This window comes from Canis aureus, chromosome 12 (assembly GCF_053574225.1).
Source record: "Canis aureus isolate CA01 chromosome 12, VMU_Caureus_v.1.0, whole genome shotgun sequence".
NCBI lineage: Eukaryota > Metazoa > Chordata > Mammalia > Carnivora > Canidae > Canis > Canis aureus.
The window spans coordinates 32,026,140-32,047,204 of NC_135622.1; the positions used below are offsets into that span (position 1 = coordinate 32,026,140).

The window sequence follows — 21,065 nt, forward strand, 5'->3', positions numbered from 1 at the left end:
CCTCTGGCTTAACAGGCATAAATTTTGCCTTCAAAGAAGCTAAATGCTATTGGAGGAAGACATTAATCCAGTGATTATAATAAATATTTTAGAGTCTATAAAAAAGCAGAAAGTGTTCAGTAGCACACAGCAGAATCATATAACTCAGCATCCAGTGTATGGCTTCCTAAAGGAAGCAACACTCAACCTGTGATGCAAATTTTGAGTCATATTAGCAGGGAAAATAAGAAAATGGAGAGAGCATTACAGAGTGGAGACCATATATGAGGCCCAGAAGCAAATGCTTCTGGAGTGTTTGAGGAAGTGAAGGGCAGTATGCCTGGATGGGAAAAAGAAATGAGGGATGTGACAGAGACTAGAAGGGGGAAAAAAGGGACAGATCACAAAGGGCCTTGTGTTATTTGTAATTGAGAGAACAAGCTCCTTCTCTCCCACCTCATCTCTGTGTCAGGCTAGCAATAAACTTCTCCGCTGTTTATAGTTTCATAGCTTTCAGAAAACAAGTAACATATTTCTCTAGAAGGTATATATTCTTATTTTGGTCAATGAGAAAGCAAGAAACTTAAAAGGCAGTAGCATTTTGAAGGTCTGTGTAGCTATATCCCTTTTCTCTGGTATCTCAACTCAACTATCTTTGGTAAATGTAGCCAAAGCATGGCTGCCTCCTCATAATACCTCATGTTGGCATAGAGCCCTTTGACACTTATAATGCTCTTTATTCCTTTTCCTTGGCCTGGCCTACACTTTTGCTCTTAGCTATTAGAGTCTAACCCTTGTTCATTCAAATGACACTTTCTACTAGGTCAGTCAGGCTGTTTCATCACAATCATTTAAGAGCAGGGGGTAGTGAGGCTAAACACTGTTAAATGACTTTTGTAAATTAACAGACCAAGAACAGATTGGATTTTGGAACCTACCCAGATGTTGAGATTCTGTATACAAATCTCATTCTAAAGCACTGTACCCATCACATGTCCATCTCAGTTCCTTCCATGGCTTCAAGTCTCCACAAAGTAGAGGGCTGAATTAAATACTTAAAACTTTGGTTAAAATCATTAGCTTTTATAATCTGAGTCATGGTATGTATGTCTATCTTGTTAGAAAAGAATGTCTGATGGAAATAAGGTTCTTTGTTGCCAAAGAAAGAAAAAAAGTACCATTAGTAAAGGTTTAGTTTTTAAATTTTCAAATTTTCAGTCATTTCAATATACAAATTACACTAAGAAATAAAGATTGGTAAGTAAGATCGTCTCAAATTAAGGATTATTTCAAAAAGAAAATTAACGATGTTTGTCTGCTGTGTGTTTAATGGAAATGGTGACCATCTATATTACTACAGCTCAACTACCACATAATTCATTAAAAAGGTATGTGGGTAGAATTATAATTCAATTAAATTCTTCATGTTACAGTGCCTGGCAAACATTTCTGTTTTCTAATAGATGAAATAGCTTTTATTTTTCCTGATAGTGACAAAACCTTTTTTGTTGTTGTTCATTCTCTATAGTAAATTAAAGATATTCTTTGAGAAAATATTTAAAAGGCTCACATTTTCCACATACTGAGTAGGAATACGTTTTCTCACAGTAAGAGGTATTTAGAGATATTGATGTTTTAAGTCTATTTCCTTTGTGGTAATCACAATAACTCAATCATATTGTACAGGTCCATCACAGAACTTTGATGTGTGCTCTGTGATGGCACTTCTTTTTCTGAGTAAAGGACAAAGAGAGAAGTGGAGAGAAGAGGTCCAGCATATGAACAGGGAATATTTTTTTCAGTAGCCCAAAGGACAAACACTCTGAAGACAATTTTGAAATTAGAAGCCTCCTTTGAAGTCTTCCTTTATCTGTTGCCAGTTCCTACTTTTATTCCTTGTAGTCCTCCATCCTTTCCAGGAGCTGTCCATCATGATTTCTGTGTGTCTCTGTCAGACTGAGCCATTAGGTATCTGGCCACTGTTGTTGAGTTGTTGTCTCTTCCACAGGGTGTTTGATTTTTAATTCAAAGTTCTCTTTATTTTCACTTTCTATTTTACATACTATTTGGAAATTTTTGCAAGTGTGCATTAGGTTTATAATGAGAAAATGAAAATGCACTTTCATTTTGTAAAAATAAGATGTTTATAGGTGAACTTTTTTTAAAGACTGAACTACAGAAAAAGATCAATTGGGAAAACAATAGGGAAGATTACCTGATTATTCTGCTCCACCACAATCCATTTTGTTCCCTGACAGTGACAGAAAACACAAGATATTTCTTTTATTTTTTTTTAAGATTTTATTTATGTATTTGAGAGAGTGGGAGCACATTTGAGCACATTTGCACAAGAGAGAGCACACAAGCAGGGGGAGGAGCAGAAGGAGAAGTAGACTCCCTGCTGAGCAGGGATTTCCCTACATGAGGCTTGATCCTAGGATCCAGAGATCATGACCTGAGCCACCCAGGCACCTCAAGATATTTCTAACAGAGGGAATTAAATGCTGGAGATTGGTTTACATAAGTGATAAGAGCTGAGAAACCAAATACGAGTTAGGGAGACGATATGGTGATTAAGAAGTTATTATTAAGTACCAGTAAAGAAAACACAGTGACTGATTTAAAATGAAGTTTGTAAAAGATAATTTCAAAATAATATCATATTTCTTCTGAGACATTTCTAGGAAAATGATCCTGCCTTTGACAGAAATTTGGAACCAAGAGGAAAACCTAGTTTAGAAGGAAAGACAATCAAATGATTTGAAATAACTTTGGGAAATACCAGACATTTTTAATCTTATTATCAGTATTTGGCACATATGAGGTATTGGGAATATGCTTTTTTTATGTGAGAAATAGCATATTAAAATTTTATGGTTAAATCATATTTGTACATTTAATATTTGTCAATAGTGGATAAAAATCACAAAGGGTATATGTAAATGATAGATATAAAGCCAAGGATCAGACTTAAGGAGTGCCCAAATACTAGAGCTGGAGTTAAAAAAAAAAAAAAAAAAAAAAAAGAATTAGGAAAGAAGAGGAAAATAGCCTGTTAGATGAACCACATATGATGTGGGATGCTGCATAAAATGCAAAAATAGTAACTAATATAAGCCTCCTGTTTGAGAAGGAAAAACACAGAATCAGAAATATAAGTTTTTATTTAAAAAGAGGTCAACATTTAGTTAAAAGGAAGTAATGGCCTTGGTCCTTAAAATGCTCTTCAAAGTTCAGATACTATACCCTTGACTGGTAAGAAAAGTTAAATGATAGAAAATATTTATGAACCATGAAAGGAAGTAAGGATCCCTTCTTTTCCCCAGCTTTGAGATATGATTGACCTATAACATTGTGTAAGTTTAAAATATACAATGTGTTGATTTGATATACTTAAATATTACAAAACGATTATCATCCTTAGCCAATCCCTCCATCATGTCACATAATTACCATTTCTGTTTTGTGGTGTGAACATGTAAGATCTATTCTCTTGGCAACTTTCAAGTATTTAATACAATATTATTAGCTGTAATCACCATGCCCAGAACTTGATAATCTTATAATTGGAAGTTTGTACCATTAAGGATCTTTTTTTTTATGATTTAGTTTGAAGCAAAGGTCTCAAGAATAATTTTGCCCATCTCTTTCAAAATTTTGCCCATCTCTTTCAAAATTAATAGGTTTCTTCTCATGTATTTGTGTGTGTGTGCGTGTGTGTGTGTGTGAAGAGATAAGGAATTTCATAGACTAAACTCTTTTGCTTCTGAGTTTGTCTGTAGCCAGGTAGAGATGTAAACATAGGATTGACATCGACATCAACATTCAGGAGATGTGTTGCAGGTAATTGTGGAAAGTCATAAGTCATGGTATATTTGTTTTCTATATGAGGGTGTCTTCTCTGCATTGAAGATGATACAATAAACCTGCTTTATTGCACTGTCACTTGTGAAACAGGGAGAAACCAACCTTCCAGGTGGATTCCTATTCTAACATCTACTTCAAAACCTAGGCAACAATAATAAGCACAGATACAGATACATACTCACATTAGAATCACTAAGGGCTTTCTTTTTTTTTCTTAAGATTTTATTTATTCATTTGGGAGAGAGAGAGAGAGTACAAGTGGGGAGAGGCACAAGGAAAGGGAAAAAGAATTGAAGCAGACTCCATACTAAGTGCAGAAGGGACATGGGGCTCAATTCAACAACCCTGACATTATGACCTGAATCAAAATCAAGAGTCAGACGCTCAACTGACTGAGCAACCCAGGTTGCCCTGGAATCACCAAAGGTTTTTTATGGGCAAGACATTTGTAAAGTTGGATACAAGGGGCAGAAGGAGAGAATCTGTGCATTTTCACTTTAATTCCTGTGAGTTCTAATGTCTTATTTAGAGCGCACCCCCCCACACACACACTGAATGTTATTATGTTGGTTTTTTGTTTTTTTTTTTCCATAGTCCGAGAAAACAAGAGAGCTAGCCAGTTCTCCCCACTGGTTTGACAATTCTCTTGAGCATCAGAATCATAAAAAATAATTTGTAAACAATGATTCCACTAAGTCTAAATAAGAACATTTGTCAAGTTAATGATAATGACTGCTGTATTGCAATGAGAAGTTACTCTGTGAAAATAGTTCCTTTTCTCATCCTAAGCCAAGTATCACATCTCAATCCACTTATCTGAAAGGGGAAAATGCCATCTGTTATATGATGTATCCATCTGAGAGAGGACTTCAAACTAAAAATTTGACAAATTATATTTTTTAAGATTTATTTATTAATTAGAGTGTGGGGGGGGGCAGGGGGCAGAAGGAAAGGGAGAAAGAGTCCCAAGCAGACTCTGCTGAGCATGGAGCCAATGTAAGGCTCAGTCTCACGACCCTGAGATCACAACGTGAGCAGAAACCATGAGTCGGGCACTTAACCAACTGTGCCACTCAGGTGCCTCAACAAATCATATTCTAATGGTGCAAAGCTCCTATTTCCTCTCTGACTTCATCTATTACTGTTATGCCTTGCCCATTCCACTCCCACCAGGTTACTTCCTTTCTGTCTTTTAAACATGATGATCATGCTCCCATCTTAGAGCCTTTCCACTTCTCCTAGAATGCTTTATTCCGAGGTATCCACCTGAGTTACTCCTTCATCTTCTTCAGGGTATTACTTAGATGCAACCTTCTCATACAACACTCCTTGGGCACCCTATAAAATTGCAAACTCCCAACTTAAATTGTATATCCTTTTCCTGATTTATTATTTTTCTTCATACTACTATTTCTTATCTCTCTTGTCTATCTTACCAACCAGAATTCATAAGACAGAGGATATTGATGCACTCTCAGCAGGTAGAACTTTACTAGGAACTCAATAAATATTTCTTTAAAAGCGTAGATTTAGATGACACCTAATCTAATTCCAAAATTCCAGTGGGTAGCTTTAGTATAGGCTAAACATTGAGGTCTCAAGAGTAGGATCTCTCTCACTCTTTGTCTCTCTTGTTTCTTTATTTGTTTTTACTTTGTAGCTCCCTAGTGCCTGGCAAAAAAGTAATCACTTAAATGTTTGATAAATTTAAATTTGGTGATATTTTGTAACACCCCTGGAAAGAATGGGGGAAATTATATTTAACTTTAAAGAAATTTGTTGTCATAGAACAGCTTTTGGTCCCAGGTCTCTTTGATTTTATGCAATAATTCATGAAACAGGGGGCATTTAACACAGTGGGTGATTTTGCAGGGAAAAGGTAATTGGGAAGAGAGTTAAGTCCTTTCCTGATAAAAGAAAATTAACTAACTTTCACTTCAAATAGTTTTACCATATTCAGAATAGGGTGATTTATGCTAGAGAAGAACCTTATATAAATACCACAAAATTACTATTTCTGAGAAGAAGCATGGTATGTGGGAGGAAATTCTGGCAAAATGGCCACTAACTAAATTCAGCCAAATTTTTGATGGCTTAAGCAGAAAGTATGGGTATTTTAAAAAGTCATGCCCAGAATAGAATATTTGAAGGTTGCTTTACTTTAATTATAGACAGTTCACTGACCTTCCTAATTTTTTAAGCCAGTCTGTTGCTTCTTGGTGGCCTTTCACATAGCACTAATATAGCAATGCTTTACATTATTATAAATTATTCTCTAATGCTGAACTGACTTACTCAACTGTCTTGCTCAAGCCAACTGAGGTGAGAGTGTCTTCTCTGCACTGAAGATGATACAGTAAACCTGCTTTATGGAACTGTCACTTATGAAACAAGAGGGAGAAACCAAGGACCCAGTGGTCAACCTTCTAGGTGGATTCCTATTCTAACATTTAGATCAGAACCTAGGCAGCAGTATAAGCACAGGTATAAGTATATACTCACTTGGCATGAATTCAAAGATTACATATATATATGTAAAATACATATATTTTTACATTTCCCACATATTAACACCAGCCTATAATGTGAGAAAAGGAAGGGAGGGACAGGATAAATCTGAAAACTCTCATATATGCTAAAATAATAATATTAGGGGACAACTGGTAGATTTTTTCCTTATTTTTATTCTATCTCTTTCATCCCCTAAACACTAAGTATATACATAAACCATAATTTCTGTATTGTCCTCCCTTAACAAGGAGAAGAGGTTTTGGAGCTTCTTAAATCCAGGATTCAATATAGAAAAGATAAAAAGTATTTCTTAGGTGTTTTTATAGACACCAAAATATAGTGTGGTGTTTTTCCAAGATGTTCTCTGAGGTAGTATTGTACCTATTTTTTCTTTTATGTGTTCTCTTTGCTCAATGCCAGTATTCTCCTTTGCCTTATTTAAGTATTAAGCACTTAAACCAGGAAATTTGTGAATATAAAACAAGCAAAATTTTGAAAATTTACATGGTGTGAGGTTTACTAAGTTCCTTTTCCCCTCTAGAAAAGAATAATCTAACACAAAATAGTAATTAAGCATTCTCTAAGGAGAGTGCTTTGAGAGAAGCAGTGTTAAGCTTTCCTATTTCATCTGATTACTTAATATTTCTGATGTTTTCATGAGTTAATTATATTTACTATAACCAACTTTTTCTTTGGCTGCCGTAATTTTCTAAGAGGTTTTCCTAAAAACTTAAATTACTGTCTTTTACCTTTCACTGGTATAAATACATATATATATATATATATATATATATATATATATATATATATATCTTAAAATGGGAAAGTGCAGGCAGTCAAATTTCACGATTAAATCATAAGATTGTTTTAAAGAACAGCTGTAATTTTCAGACTTAATGATCAATATTGCCTACATTTCCCCCTGAGAATTTTTCATATGATTATGAAAGTCAGGTAAAATGGATTCAGTATAATTCAGCTACCAATTAATAGGTCACCCCAACGTAGATGAGAGCATTTCAGTTCTCACTGACAATACAATTGTCTGTGAATCTAGACTGGCTATGTAGTTTTTGGTGCATTAAGAATAGACTTCTATAATATTACAGTGGAGAAACCAGATAGACATTATCTTAACCAGATGATCAAGGTTAACATCAATAATGATAAGTAATTTTGATTGAATGTACACTTAATACTATGTGATATGAATTGTATTTTACTTTGGGACTTCCTCCCCAAAATCCATACCCCTTTCCTAACCATTAAAAAAAAATCAAACAACTCCATATTATAGAATATTATATAAAATGCCTGAATAGTACTAAAAAATGTCAAAGTCATCAAAAATAAGGAAAATCTAAGAAACAATGACAACCAAGAAGAGACTAAGAAAATATGATGATGAAATGGTATCCTGATGGTACCCTACAACAGAAAAAAAAAAAAAAACATTAAGTAAAAACTAAGGGATCTAGGGATGCCTGGGTGGTGCAGTCAGCTAAGCATCTGACTCTTGTTTTCAGCTCAGGTCATGATCTCAGGGTGGTGGGATTGAACCATGTGTGGGGCAACACACTCAGCACAGTTTGTTTGAGCTTCTCTCTCTCTCTCCCTCTGCCTCTCCCCCACCACTCACTCATGCTTGCTTTCTCCCTAAAATAAATAAATCTTAAAATAAACCCTAAGAAATCTAAAAAGGTATGTAAATAATAATATAATTATTTATCAATATATAATCAGTAATTATGTGTATTATATATTAATATCAGTTAATAGTTGTGACAGATGTAACATACAAACACAAGCTCAATGTAGAGTATATGAGAACTCTACTATCTCTGTAACTTTTTAGTAAATTAAAACTATTCTAAAATAAAAGTTTGTTTGCATATGCTTCTTTATGTAAAATAATAAAATGTGTACATGTGTTTACATAATGTGGCAGGACATGGAGCAATAAATGCAAACAGCAAAAATCATGAGCCATGAAAGTATTAGCCCTAAGATTCATCTAGTGATGAATATCTGACTCAATCAAGGGGTTTCCTAAAATACACATGTTAGATGACTATTAATACATCAACTAACTGAAAGCTCAGTACCTTTCAAGGCAATTTGTGGCAGTATCTGACAGCTCTGATTGTTAGAAATGTAATTCTTATGAGTAAAATTAATTCATTCTCTCTTTAGGTCATCTTACCTATTAATTAGTATGTAGAAAATTTCCGAATCTAAATCACCAGCTTTTTTCTCCCTATAAATTCTAGGCTTGAATTCCAAATTGTCCTTTATTATCACTACAGAGTGCAAAACTTTATAAATCAAGAAGAGCAAAATTATATCTAAAAGTCTTTATCCTTTACACATCTGTATTATCCATCTCACACTCTTAAGAACACTAGAAAATATCTTTAATTTTGATCTCTACTTCACACCACATATTTAGTCTTTCATCAATTCATATAGATTTAGCTTATAAAATGTCACTTATGTTTATTTCCCTCTCTTCATTTCCATTTTGACAGCTTTGAAAGTCTTCTTTATTTATCCTCCCTCCTTTTCTTCCTCTTCCTTCTATCAACTCTTGGACACAAATAATTGTTTAATTATAATCTCTGATTCAGGACATAATACCATAATTACTGAGTGCATAGATCTTTTGCTTTATTTATTCTAATGATACAATGAACGCTGTGACCACGTTACTGAACTCTGGAACTAAAAAAATAACAACTATGTGCTTCTCTCTGATCCTAAATCCTTCTCTTCCCCCTAGATTCCATTTTAATACTCTTGCTCTTTTTTAATAGTTTTATCATATATCTTTATTATCAAACTATATGTTGGTTACTTTTTTTTAGTTTTTATTTAAATTCCAGTTAGTTAATATACAGTATAATATTAGTTTCAAGTGTACAATATAGTGATTCATCACTTCTGTACAACACTTAGTGCTCATCACAAGAGCACTCCTTATTGTCATCACCTATTTTACTCAATTCCCCACCCACCTTCCCTTTGGTAACCACTAGTTTTTTCTCTATAGTTAAGAGTCTCTTTATTTGTTTGCCTCTTGCTCTGTCTCTTTTTTCCTCTTTGCTTGTTTCTTTTGTTTCTTACATTCCACACATGAGAACTTATAAAACTCAACACCGAAAAAATGAATAATCCAATTTATTTAAAAATAGGCAAAAGACATGAAGAGGTATTTTTCCAAAGAGGACATACAGGTGGTCAAAGACAAAGGAAATGATGCTCGGGGCACCTGGCTGGCTCGATCGATTAAGCATCTGCTTTCGGCTGAGGTCTGCTTCTCCCTGTCTCCTTTGCTTGAGCTCTCTCTCACTATCTCTCTCTCTCAAATAAATAAATATAATAAAAAAATTATTAAAAAAAAGGAAAAGATGCTCAATCTCACTCATCACCAGGGAAATGTAAATCAAAATGACAATGAGACATCACTTCACACCAAACAAGTATTGACAAGGATGTGGAGAACAGGGAACCCTCATGCACTGTCGCTGGGAATGCAAACTGATGCATTCACTGTGGAAAACAGTATGGAGGTCCCTCAAAAAATTAAAAATAGAACTACCCTACAGTCCAGCAATTGTTCCATGAGGTATTTAACCAAAGAATAAAAAAATACTAATTGAAAGTGATACATGCACTCTGATGCTTATAGTAGCATTGTCTACAATAGCCGAATTATGGAAACAGCTCAAGAGTTCATTGACTGATGAATGGATGGATAAAGAAGATGTGGGGTGTATGTGTGCAGGTGTGTGTGTGTGTGTATAACATATATGTGATGGAATATTATGCAGCCATAAAAAGAATGATATCTTACCATTTGCAGTGACATGGATGGAGCTGGAGAGTATTATGCTAAGTGAAATAAGTCATTCAGAAAAAGACAAATACTGTATAGTTACTTTGAATATAGTAAACAAGAATCATTTTAGATATTCTTCTAAAACATGCTTTATTCACTCAACATTAGTACTAATATACTAATATTCATTTTCATTTATGCATAATATTCCATTTTATAAATCTACCATAAATTATTCATTTTTCTGTTGATTAGCATTTCATTTTTCTTTTTTTCTTCAGCTTGGGTTATTTTTTTTTGGAAGAATTGATAAGAACTTTTGTGTCCTCTATATATGTGTGGGTTTGGGAGGGACATATGCAAGAATGGAATTGTTATGTTTATATATAAATATTTAACTTTAAAAAATATAAGCATATTGTTTTCAAAATGATTATAGAAATTTACATCCTCATCAAATATGCTGCTATTTGATAGCAAACAACATGCTCTCCAAATTTGGTTTGGTTAGACATTAAAATTAGCCAATTAAATGAGAACAAATATTGCATCACTTCTGATTTACATTTCCTGTGTAGTAATGATACTGATGTTTATTTTCAAGTACTTGTTAGAAATGTACGTTTTGCCTTTCAAGAAATGCCAGGGTGTGTGTTTTGCCCACTTATTCTAATATATTGTTTTTTTTCCCTTTTTTATTCAGTTTTAGAAGTTCTCTATACATTTGGATATCAGTGTCATGTCAATTTTATATATTTGAGATGTCTTTTCCCAGTTTATAGCTTGTCCTTTTACTTTCTTTAAGGTGGAATTTGATGAATAGGATTTTTTTATTTTAAGGTTGTTAGTTTTATAATTGCTGATGTTTAGTGATTTGTTTCTTGTTTAATAAATCCTTGCATACATGGTAAGAAGGATTTATGTTGTCATTTTATTGAAGTATAGTTGACATACAATATTATCTATTAGTTTTAGGTATATAACATTGATTCAACATGTATATGTACATTACAAAATGATCACAAGTCTAGTTACCATCTGTCACTATACAGTTATTATAATATTACTATATTTCCTATGCTGGACTTAATATCCCCATGAATTATTTATTTTATAATTGGAAGTTTGTACTTCTTAATCCCTTTCACCCATTTCACCCATTCCCTCATGCCCGTCTCCTCTGGCAACCACCAGTTTTTTCTCTGTATTTATGAGTCTGTTTTGTTTGTTTTGCTTTTGAGATCTTACATGTATATGAGATTTTATGGTATTCATCTTTCTCTGACTTATTTCACTTAGCATATTACTGTATAGTTTCATCCATGTTGTAAATGGCAAGATCTCATTATTTTTTATGACTGAGTATATTCCATTGTACATATGTACCACATCTTCTTTATTCACTAATCTTTTAGGTTGCTTCCATATCTTGGTATTGTAAATAATGCTGCATAAACAGGAGTGTATATATCCTTTTTAATTAGTGCTTTTGTTTTTTTCAGGTAAATACCCACAAGTGGAATTGCTAGACTGTATAGTATTTCTATTTTTAATTTTTTGAGGAAACTCCATACTGTTTTTCACAGTGGCTGCAACAATTACATTCCCACCAATAGTGTATGAGCGTTGCCTTTTCTCTACATCTTCTCAAGCCCTTGTCATTTCTTGTCATTTTAATAATAGCCATTCTAATAGGTATGATACCACCCATATTGTGATTATGATATGTATTTTCCTGATGATTAGCATTGTTGAACATCTTTTCATGTGTCTGTTGAGCACTTACTATCTTTGGAAAAATGTCTATCCAGGTCTACTGTCCATTTTTTAATCAGATTTTTTGGAAGTTTTAATGTTCAGTTTAATGAATTCTTTGTGTAGTTGGATGTTAACTCCTTGTCAGATATATCATCTGAACTATCTTCTCCCATTCAGTAGATTGTTTTTTGTTTTGTTTTGTTTTGTCAATGCTTTCCTTTGCTGTGCAAAAGCTTTTTGTTTGATGTAGTCCCAATTTTGTTTTCCTTTGTTTTTTATTTTGTTGTCCTTGCCTGATGAAATAGATTTAAAAAAATATTGCTAAACTCATTATTCAAGGGATTACTGCCTACTTTTTTAAGGAGTTTTATGGTTTCTGGTCTTACATGTAGGTCTTTAATCTGTTTTGAGTTTATTTTGTATATGGTGTGAGAGAGGGTCCAATTTCATTCATTGGCTATCAATTTTCCCAAAACCATTTATTGAAAAGACTATGTTTTCCCCATTGTATATTGTTGCCTCCTTTGTCATAGGTTAATTGACCATATAAGTGTGGGTTTATTTCAGGGTTCTCTATACTGTTTTAAGTGTCTCTTTTTGTGCCAGTATCATATTGTATTGACTATTTTTGCTTTGAAGTGAAATTTGAAATCTGGAATTGTGATACTTACAGGTTTTTTCCTCTTTCTCAAGATAGCTTTGGCTATTTGGGGCTCTTGAGACCCATAGAAATTTTGGATGGCTTGTTCTAGTCACATGAAAAATTCCTTTGATATTTTGACAAGTGTAGCATTGAGTCTGTATATTGCTTTGGATAGTATGGGCATTTGAACAATATTTTTTCAATTTGTTAGCATGGTGTATCTTTCCATTTATTTGTGTCATAAGTTTTTTTTTTTAATCAATGCCATAGTTTTCACTGTACAAGTCTTTCACCTTCTCATTAAATTTATTCCCAGAAAACATATTATTTTTTATGCAATTGCAAATGAGGTTTTTTTCTTAATTTCTGTTTCTGATAGTTTGTTAGTGTATAGAAATGCAACAAACTTCTGTACATTAGGGGGATTTTTTTGGATTTTTAAATATTTTTTTATTGGAGTTCGATTTGCCAACATATAGCAAAATACCCAGTGCTCATCTGATCAAATGCCCCCCTCAGTGCCGGTCACCCAGTCACCCTAAACCCCCGCCCACCTCCCTTTCCACTACAACTTTTTGTTTCCCAGAGTTAGGAGTCTCTCATGTTCTGTCACCCTCATTGATATTGCCCACTCATTTTCTGTCCTTTCCCCTTTATTCCCTTTCACTACTTTTTATATTCCCCAAATGAATGAGACCATATAATGTTTGTCCTTCTCCAATTGACTTACTTCACTCAGCATAATACCTCCAGTTCCATCCATGTTGAAGCAAACGGTGGGTATTTGTCATTTATAATGGCTGAGTAATATTCCATTGTATATATAGACCACAGCTTCTTTATCCTTTCATCTTTCGATGGACACTGAGGCTCCTTCCACAATTTGGTTATTGTGGACATTACTGCTATAAACATTGGGGTGTAGGTGTCCTGCCATTTCACTGCATCTGTAACTTTGGGGTAAATCCCCAACAGTGCAATTGTCAGGTAGGGCAGTTTTATTTTTAACTCTTTGGGGAACCTCCACACAATTTTCCAGAGTGTCTGTACACAGTTCAGATTACCACCAACAGTGCAAGAGGGTTCCCCTTTCTCCACATCCTCTCCAACATTTGTTGTTTCCTGTCTTGTTAATATTCACCATTCTCCCTGGTGTGAGGTGGTATCTCATTGTGGTTTTGATGTGTATTTCCCTGATGGCAAGGGATGTGGAGCATTTTCTAATGTGCTTGTTGGCCATATCTGTGTCTTCCTCTGTGAGATTTCTGTTCATGTCTTTTGCCCATTTCATGATTGGATAGTTTGTTTCTTTGCTGTTGAGTTTAATAAGTTCTTTACAGATCTTGGATACTAGCCCTTTATCTGATATGTCATTGGCAAATATCTTCTCCCATTCTGTAGGTTGTCTTTTAATTTTGTTGACTGTCTCTTTTGCTGTGCAGAAGCTTATTATCTTGATGAAGTCCCAATAATTCAATTTGCTTTTGTTTCCTTGCCTTCATATGTGCATCTTGCAAGAAGTTGCTGTGGCCAAGTTCAAAAAGGGTGTTGCCTGTGTTCTCCTTCAGGATTTTGCTGGATCCTTGTCTGACATTTGGATCTTTCATCCATTTTGAGTTTATCTTTGGTAGGGTGTAAGAGAATGGTCTAGTTTCATTCTTCTGCACATGGCTGTCCTATTACCCCAGCACCATTTATTAAAGAGATTGTCCTTTTTCCAGTGGATAGTCTTTCCTGCTTTGTCAAATATTAGTTGGCCATAGAGTTGAGGGCCCATTTCTGGGTTCTCTATTCTGTTCCATTGATTTTCACAATATTAATCCTTCCAATCCATGAGCATGGAATATTTTTCCATCTCTTTGTGTCTTCCTCAATTTCTTTCAGAAGTATTCTGTAGTTTTTAGGGTACAGATCCTTTACCTCTTTGGTTAGGTTTATTCCTAGGTATCTTATGCATTTGGGTGCAATTGTAAATGGGATTGACTCCTTAATTTCTTTCTTCAGTCTCATTGCTAGTGTCTAGAAATACCACTGATTTCTAGGCATTGATTTTGTATCCTGCCACACTGCCCAATTGCTGTATGAGTTCTAGCAATCTTGGGGTAGAGTCTGTTGGATTTTTTACATACAGTATCATGTCACCTGCAAAAAGGGAGAGTTGACTTGGCCTATTTGAATGCCTTTTATTTCTTTTTGTTGTCTGCTGAGGCTAGGGCTTCTAGTACTATGCTGAATACAAGTGGTAAGAGTGGACATCCCTGTCGTGTTCCTGATTTTAGGAGAAAGGCTCTCAGTGTTTTTCCCATTGAGAATGATATTTGCTGTGGGCTTTTCATAGATAGCTTTTAAGATGCTGAGGAATGTTCCCTCTATCCCTACAGTCTGAGGAGTTGTGATTAGGAATGGATGCTGTATTTTGTCAAATGCTTTCTCTGCATCTATTCAGAGGATCATATGGTTCTTGTTTTTTCTCTTGTTGATGTGATCTATCACATTGATTGCTTTACGAGTGTTGAACCAGCCTTGCATCCCAGGGATGAATCCCACTTGGTCATGATGAATAATCTTCTTAATGTCCTGTTGGATCCTATTGGGTAGTATTGTTGAAAATTCTTGCATCGGTGTTCATCAGGGATATTGGTCTATAATTCTCCTTTTTGGTGTGGTCTTTGTCTGGTTTGGAATTAAGGTGATGCTGGCCTCATAAAATGAGTTTGGAAGTATTCCATCCCTTTCTATCTTTCTGAACAGCTTTAGTAGAATAGGTATTGTTTCTTCTTTAAACGTTTGATAGAATTCCCCTGGGAAGCCAGCTGGCCTGGACTTTTGTGTCTTGGGAGGTTTTTGATGACTGCTTCAATTTCCTCCCTGGTTATTGGCCTGTTCAGGTTTTCTATTTCTTCCTATTCCAGTTTTGGTAGTTTGTGGTTTTCCAGAAATGTCGTTTTCCTTCCAGATTGCCTAATTTATTGGCATATAGCTGCTCATAATATGTTTTTTAAATCATTTGTATTTCCTTGGTATTGGTTGTGATCTCTCTTTTTTCATTCGTGATTTTATTAATTTAAGTCTTTTCTCTTTTGTTTTTAAAAAAGCTGGCTAATGGTTTATCTATCTTATTAATTCTTTCAAAGAACCAACTCCTAGTTTTGTTGATCTGTTCTACAGTTCTTCTGGTCTTTTTTTCATTGAGTTCTGCTCGATTCTTTATTAACTCTCTTCTGCTTGGTGTAGGTTTCATTTGCTGTTCTTTCTCCAGTTCCTTTAGGTGCAAGGTTAGTTGTGTACTTGAGTTTTTTCCAATTTTTTGAGGGTGCTTGGATTGCAATTTATTTCCCTCTCAGGACTGCTTTTGCTGTATCCCAAAGATTTTGAATCTTCATTCTCGTAAATTTCAATGAATCTTTTTAATTCTTCTCTAATTTTCTGGTTGATCTTTTCATCTTTTAGCAGGATGGTCTTTAACCTCCATGTGTTTGAGTTTCTTCCAAATTTCTTCTTGTGACTCATTTCAAGGTTCAAAGCATTATGATCTGAAAATATGCAAGGGACAATCTCAATCTTTTGGTATCATTTGAGACATGATTTGTGACCCAGTATGTGGTCTATTCTGGAGAAAGTTCCATGTGCACTTTAGAAGAATGTGTATTCAGTTGCATTTGGATCCAAAGTTCTGTAATATCTGTGAAATCTATCTGGTCCAGTGTATCATTTAAAGCTCTTGTTTCTTTGGAGATGTTGTGCTTAGAAGATCTGTCATTTACAGAATGCGCCATGTTGAAGTCTCCCAGTATATGTGTATTATTATCTAAGTATGTCTTAACTTTGGTTATTCATTGATTGATATACTTGGAAGCTCCTACATTAGTGGCATAAATATCCATGATTGTTAGGTCCTCTTGTTGGATAGATCCCTTAGTTATGATATAGTGTTCCTCTTCATCTCTTAACACAGTCTTTGGGATAAAATCTGCTAGGAGGATTGCTACCCCTGCTTTCTTTTGAGGACCATTTGAATGGTAAATGCTTCTCCAACCTTTCATTTTCAGACTGGAGGTGTCCCTAGGTCTAAAATGAGTCTCTTATAGACAGCACATAGATGGGTCTTGCTTTTTTATCCAGTTTAAAACCCTGCGTCTTTTGATGGAATCATTAAGCCCATTCATATTCAGAGTTACTATTGAAAGATATTAATTTAGTGTCATCATAATACCTATTCAGTCCCTGTTTTTGTGGATTATTTCTTTGGGTGTCCTCTTTCTTTCACAGAGTCCCCCTTAATATTTCTTGGAGAGCTTGTTTGGTGGTCACATATTCTTTCAGTCTCTGCCTATCTTGGAAGCTCTTAATCTCTCCTTCTATTCTGAATGAGAGCCTTGCTGGATAAAGTAGTCTTGGCTGCAGGTTCTTCTCATTTAGTACCCTGAGTATATCCTGCCAGCCCTTTCTGGCCTGCCAGGTCTCTGTGGAGAGGTCTGCTGTTAACCTAATACTTCTCCCCATAAAGGTAAGGGATCTCTTGTGTCTTACTGCTTTAAGGATCTTCTCTTTATCTTTGGAATTTGCAACTTTCACGATTAAATGTCAGGTGTTGAATGGTTTATATTGATTTTAGGGGGGGATCTCTCTACCTCCTGGATCTGAATGCCTGTTTCCCTCCCCAAATTAGGGAAGTTCTCAACTATGATTTGTTCAAATATATGTTCTGGCCCTCTGTCCCTCTCGATGACCTCTGGAACCCCAATTAAATGTAGATTTTTCCTTCTGAGACTGTCATGTATTTCCCTTAACATTTCCTCATGGTCTTTTAATTGTTTTTCTCTTTTTTCCTCACCTTCCTTCCTTGCCATCAACTTGTCTTCTATGTCACTCACTCTTTCTTCTACCTCATTAACCCTCATCGTTAGGACCTCCAGTTTGGATTGCATCTCATTTAATTGATTTTTAATTTTGGCCTGATTAGATCTAAATTCTGCAGTCATGAAGTCTCTTGAATCCATTATCCTTTTTTCTGGAGCCACCAGTAGCTTTATAATTGTGCTTCTGAATTGGCTTTCTGACATCGAATTGTAATCCAACTTCTGTAACTCTGGGAGAGAGTGCGGTTTCTGATTCTTTCGTTTGTGGTGAGTTCTTATTTCTAGTCATTTTGCTCAGTGCAGAGTGACTATAAAAGAGTTGTACTTGTTAGAAGCACAAACTCTTCTCTCTGTAGCATTTAGCTGTTCTCTCTTTAAATTTCAGATCAAATTCATAGGTTTTCAGGATGATTTGAAAGTTGTCTAGGTAAGTTGGTGGGGACAAGTGACTTGGGGACCCTACTCCTTCACCATCTTGCCCCTGAAACCTGTATATTAGTTTTGTATCCTGCAACATTGCTGAATTCATTTATTAGTTCTTATAGTTTGTGTGTGTGTGTGTGTGTGTGTGTGTGTGTAGTCTTTGGGGGTTTTCATGTGTGGTATTATGCCATCTTCAAATAGTGACAGTTTTACTTCTTCTTCACCAATGTGGATGCTTTTCATTTTGTTTTGTTTTGTTTTGTTTTAATCTGATTGTTGTGATTAGGACTTATAGGACTGTGTTGAATCAAAGTGGTAGGAGTGGGCATCTTTGCCTTGTCCCTGATCTTAGAAGAAAAGTTTTAAACTTTTCACCATTGAATATTTGGATCTGTCATATATGGTCTTTATTTTGTTGAGGTGTATTCCCTCTATATCCACTTTGTCGAGAGTTTTTATTATAAATGGATGTTGAATTTTGTCAAATAATTTTCCTGCATCTATTGAGATTATCATATGATTTTTATCATTCATTTTGTAAATGTAGTGTATCACATTAAATTATTGTTGGATATTGAATCATCTTTGCATCCCTGGAATAAATCCCACCTGATCATGGTGCATGATCCTCTTAATGTATTGTTGAATTCAGTTTGTTAATATTTTGTTGAGGATTTCTGTAGCTATGTTCATGAGGGATATGAAAGATGTTTATTTATATTTCCTTTTAAAACTTTTGCTTTATTTGTGTTAGTTCTTAGCCAATTGGACATTAATTTTGCATATGCTAAAAAGTTGAGATTCAGTTTCCTTTTCTTTCAATAGGATAACCTCCCTTTCTTTATGATTTGCAGTGATACACTTGTCATTAATCAAATTTCCATAAATTTGTAGTTATGTTTTCCAGTTATCTATTTTGATGATCAGTCTACTCACCAAATAACTACAAAATGGCCTTCACTTCTAGGGCTTTGTAATAAGTGATAATATCTGGTATGGCAATCTCCTTCCCCTTCTATATTCTTCCTTTCAGACATATTTTGAAATTTTATGGCCATTTACCCCTTCATATATGTTTAAAATGAAAATTCTGTCATAGTTGTTGAAAATTTGGTAATAAATTTTTATTATACTATCATTGAATCTATTGCATTTAGAAAGTATTACTATTTGTACAGCTATAATTTTAATGATGAACACTGGACCACTTTCCTTTTTACTATATAATTTATTAAATTTTAGTAAGATTTTCTTCTATTTTGATTTTGTATATATATTTTTTAGAATCTTCCCACTTTTTTATTTCTTGCTTTTTATTATTATACACAGTGTCTGTTTTTAAAAAGCTCTTTATTGAAAAATAATGCACATACAGAAAATATTCATATCAAAAGGATATAACTGACTGAACTTTAACAGAATATACTTGTGTAACCAGCAACAAATCAAGAAAGAGAACGTTAATTGATGTCTCAAAAAGTTACTTTTTTTTTTTTACTTTATTACATGTTTTGTTCAGCTATCAGTTTTTTTAAAGGTATTTGTGATTAAGGCAATGGTGAACTTTTTCAGGACAGAGTTCCAGGGAGAAGAGAGCTTTGCAAAAAGCAACCTGAAGATTTGCAGCTGAAGACCCTCTGCAAATCTTCAGATTATTCTGCAAAGTCCAGAGAACTTTAGCCACCTTAGTCCTCTCAGATTGTCATTTCTAAATCATTGAGGCATCAACCTGGGGCAATGATAAGGTTTACCCTGTTTGTTTCTCATATCTTTGGATCATTGTCCTTTGTTGACTGATTTATAATATTTGCAAACCGGTTTCCACATATTTTGTTCTTTTTTTCCCTGATTGTTTCAAGTGGAACAGTAAATCTGGTTTCTTTTATTCCATCTTGCAAGAACTTGAATTCTCTTTCCTGCTTTCATTTTAAGTCTCATTTTCTGTCTGATAAAAAATACTTAAGCCACAAGATATTGTACAGAATAGAAGTGTAGAAATAACTGTTAAAAAGTAAGTGAGGGTGGGACACCTGGGTGGCTCAGTGGTCGAGCATCTGCCTTCAGCTCAGTGTGTGAACCCAGGGTCCTGGGATCAAGCCCTTCATCAGGCTCCCCAAAGGGAGCCTGCTTCTCTCTCTGCCTGTGTCTCTGCCTCTCATCTTGTGTCTCTCATGAATAAATAAATAAAATCTTTTTAAAAAAAGTAAAGTGGGAGTATATAGAATAGACATTGAAATATGTGATTTGCATTATGAAAAAAAATATTTTACTGTAAATTTGACCTATTGGCATGAGCCTTTAAAGAGAGGATCATTAAAAGTCATCATAATTCTCTAAATTTAATATAAATATGTATCAAGTAACATATAAAAGTGACACATAAAATATTAGAAACATTAGATGCATTTATAGTTTAAACGAAAGTATCATAATAAACTCAAATCTCGAAAGGCATTACTCATGCTGTTTCCTTAGTTTTGTTATTCTGAATGTCACATCTTCAAATCCCACTCAATCTTGGAAGATTAGTTTAAGTCCTACCTTTACCAGAAAGCCTTCCAAGCCGCTCTAGGCTTTTTAAAATTGTAGTGTTTCTGATATAAAAACAACAACAAGAACAAATTCCAGTGTTTTATGTTATTCTATCATGTATATTCAATTTCTTTATATCTTAAAATCGTGTGACAACAGAAATTAACTTTTTTTATTCTTTACTTTTTTTTCCTATGGCTCTTATGCTAGTTTACTGGATATCATCTTAATCACAATGTTATATTTATTACAAACTATATTTAATAACTGTTGAGTTAGGTTATAAATTTTAGTTTGCCTTCATAGGTTAGGTGTAACCAAAGGAAATAGCTTTTAGTCATTCTATTTTTTTTTAAAACGTATCTATTATTAATAAAGACTGCTTGTGAAAGGCCTATTATATGAGTTTCAAGTCAAATACAGAATAAAGAACACTAGTAACAGAAATCCAAGCTGAAGTCCTTTAGATGGAGCCAATAACCAGCAAAAAGTCAGAGAAACAGAAAGAAAATGTCAAGTGTTATAGACAGGAATAGAATTGTGGCTGAGATGTAGAACCAAGATTCAGGAGCAAAATGAAATCTGGATGGAAAAAGGATAGATTGGGAAGGTATGAAGAAAGCAAAGGAAAGTTGTATTAATCTGCTCACCTCTT

At 34.3% G+C, this 21,065-nt stretch overlaps 1 long non-coding RNA gene across 1 annotated transcript in view; it reads left to right on the forward strand.

Moving 5' to 3' along the window:
• Positions 1-21,065, forward strand: part of LOC144280927 (uncharacterized) — a 764,680-nt gene that overhangs the window by 666,852 nt on the left and 76,763 nt on the right. The window lies entirely within an intron of this gene.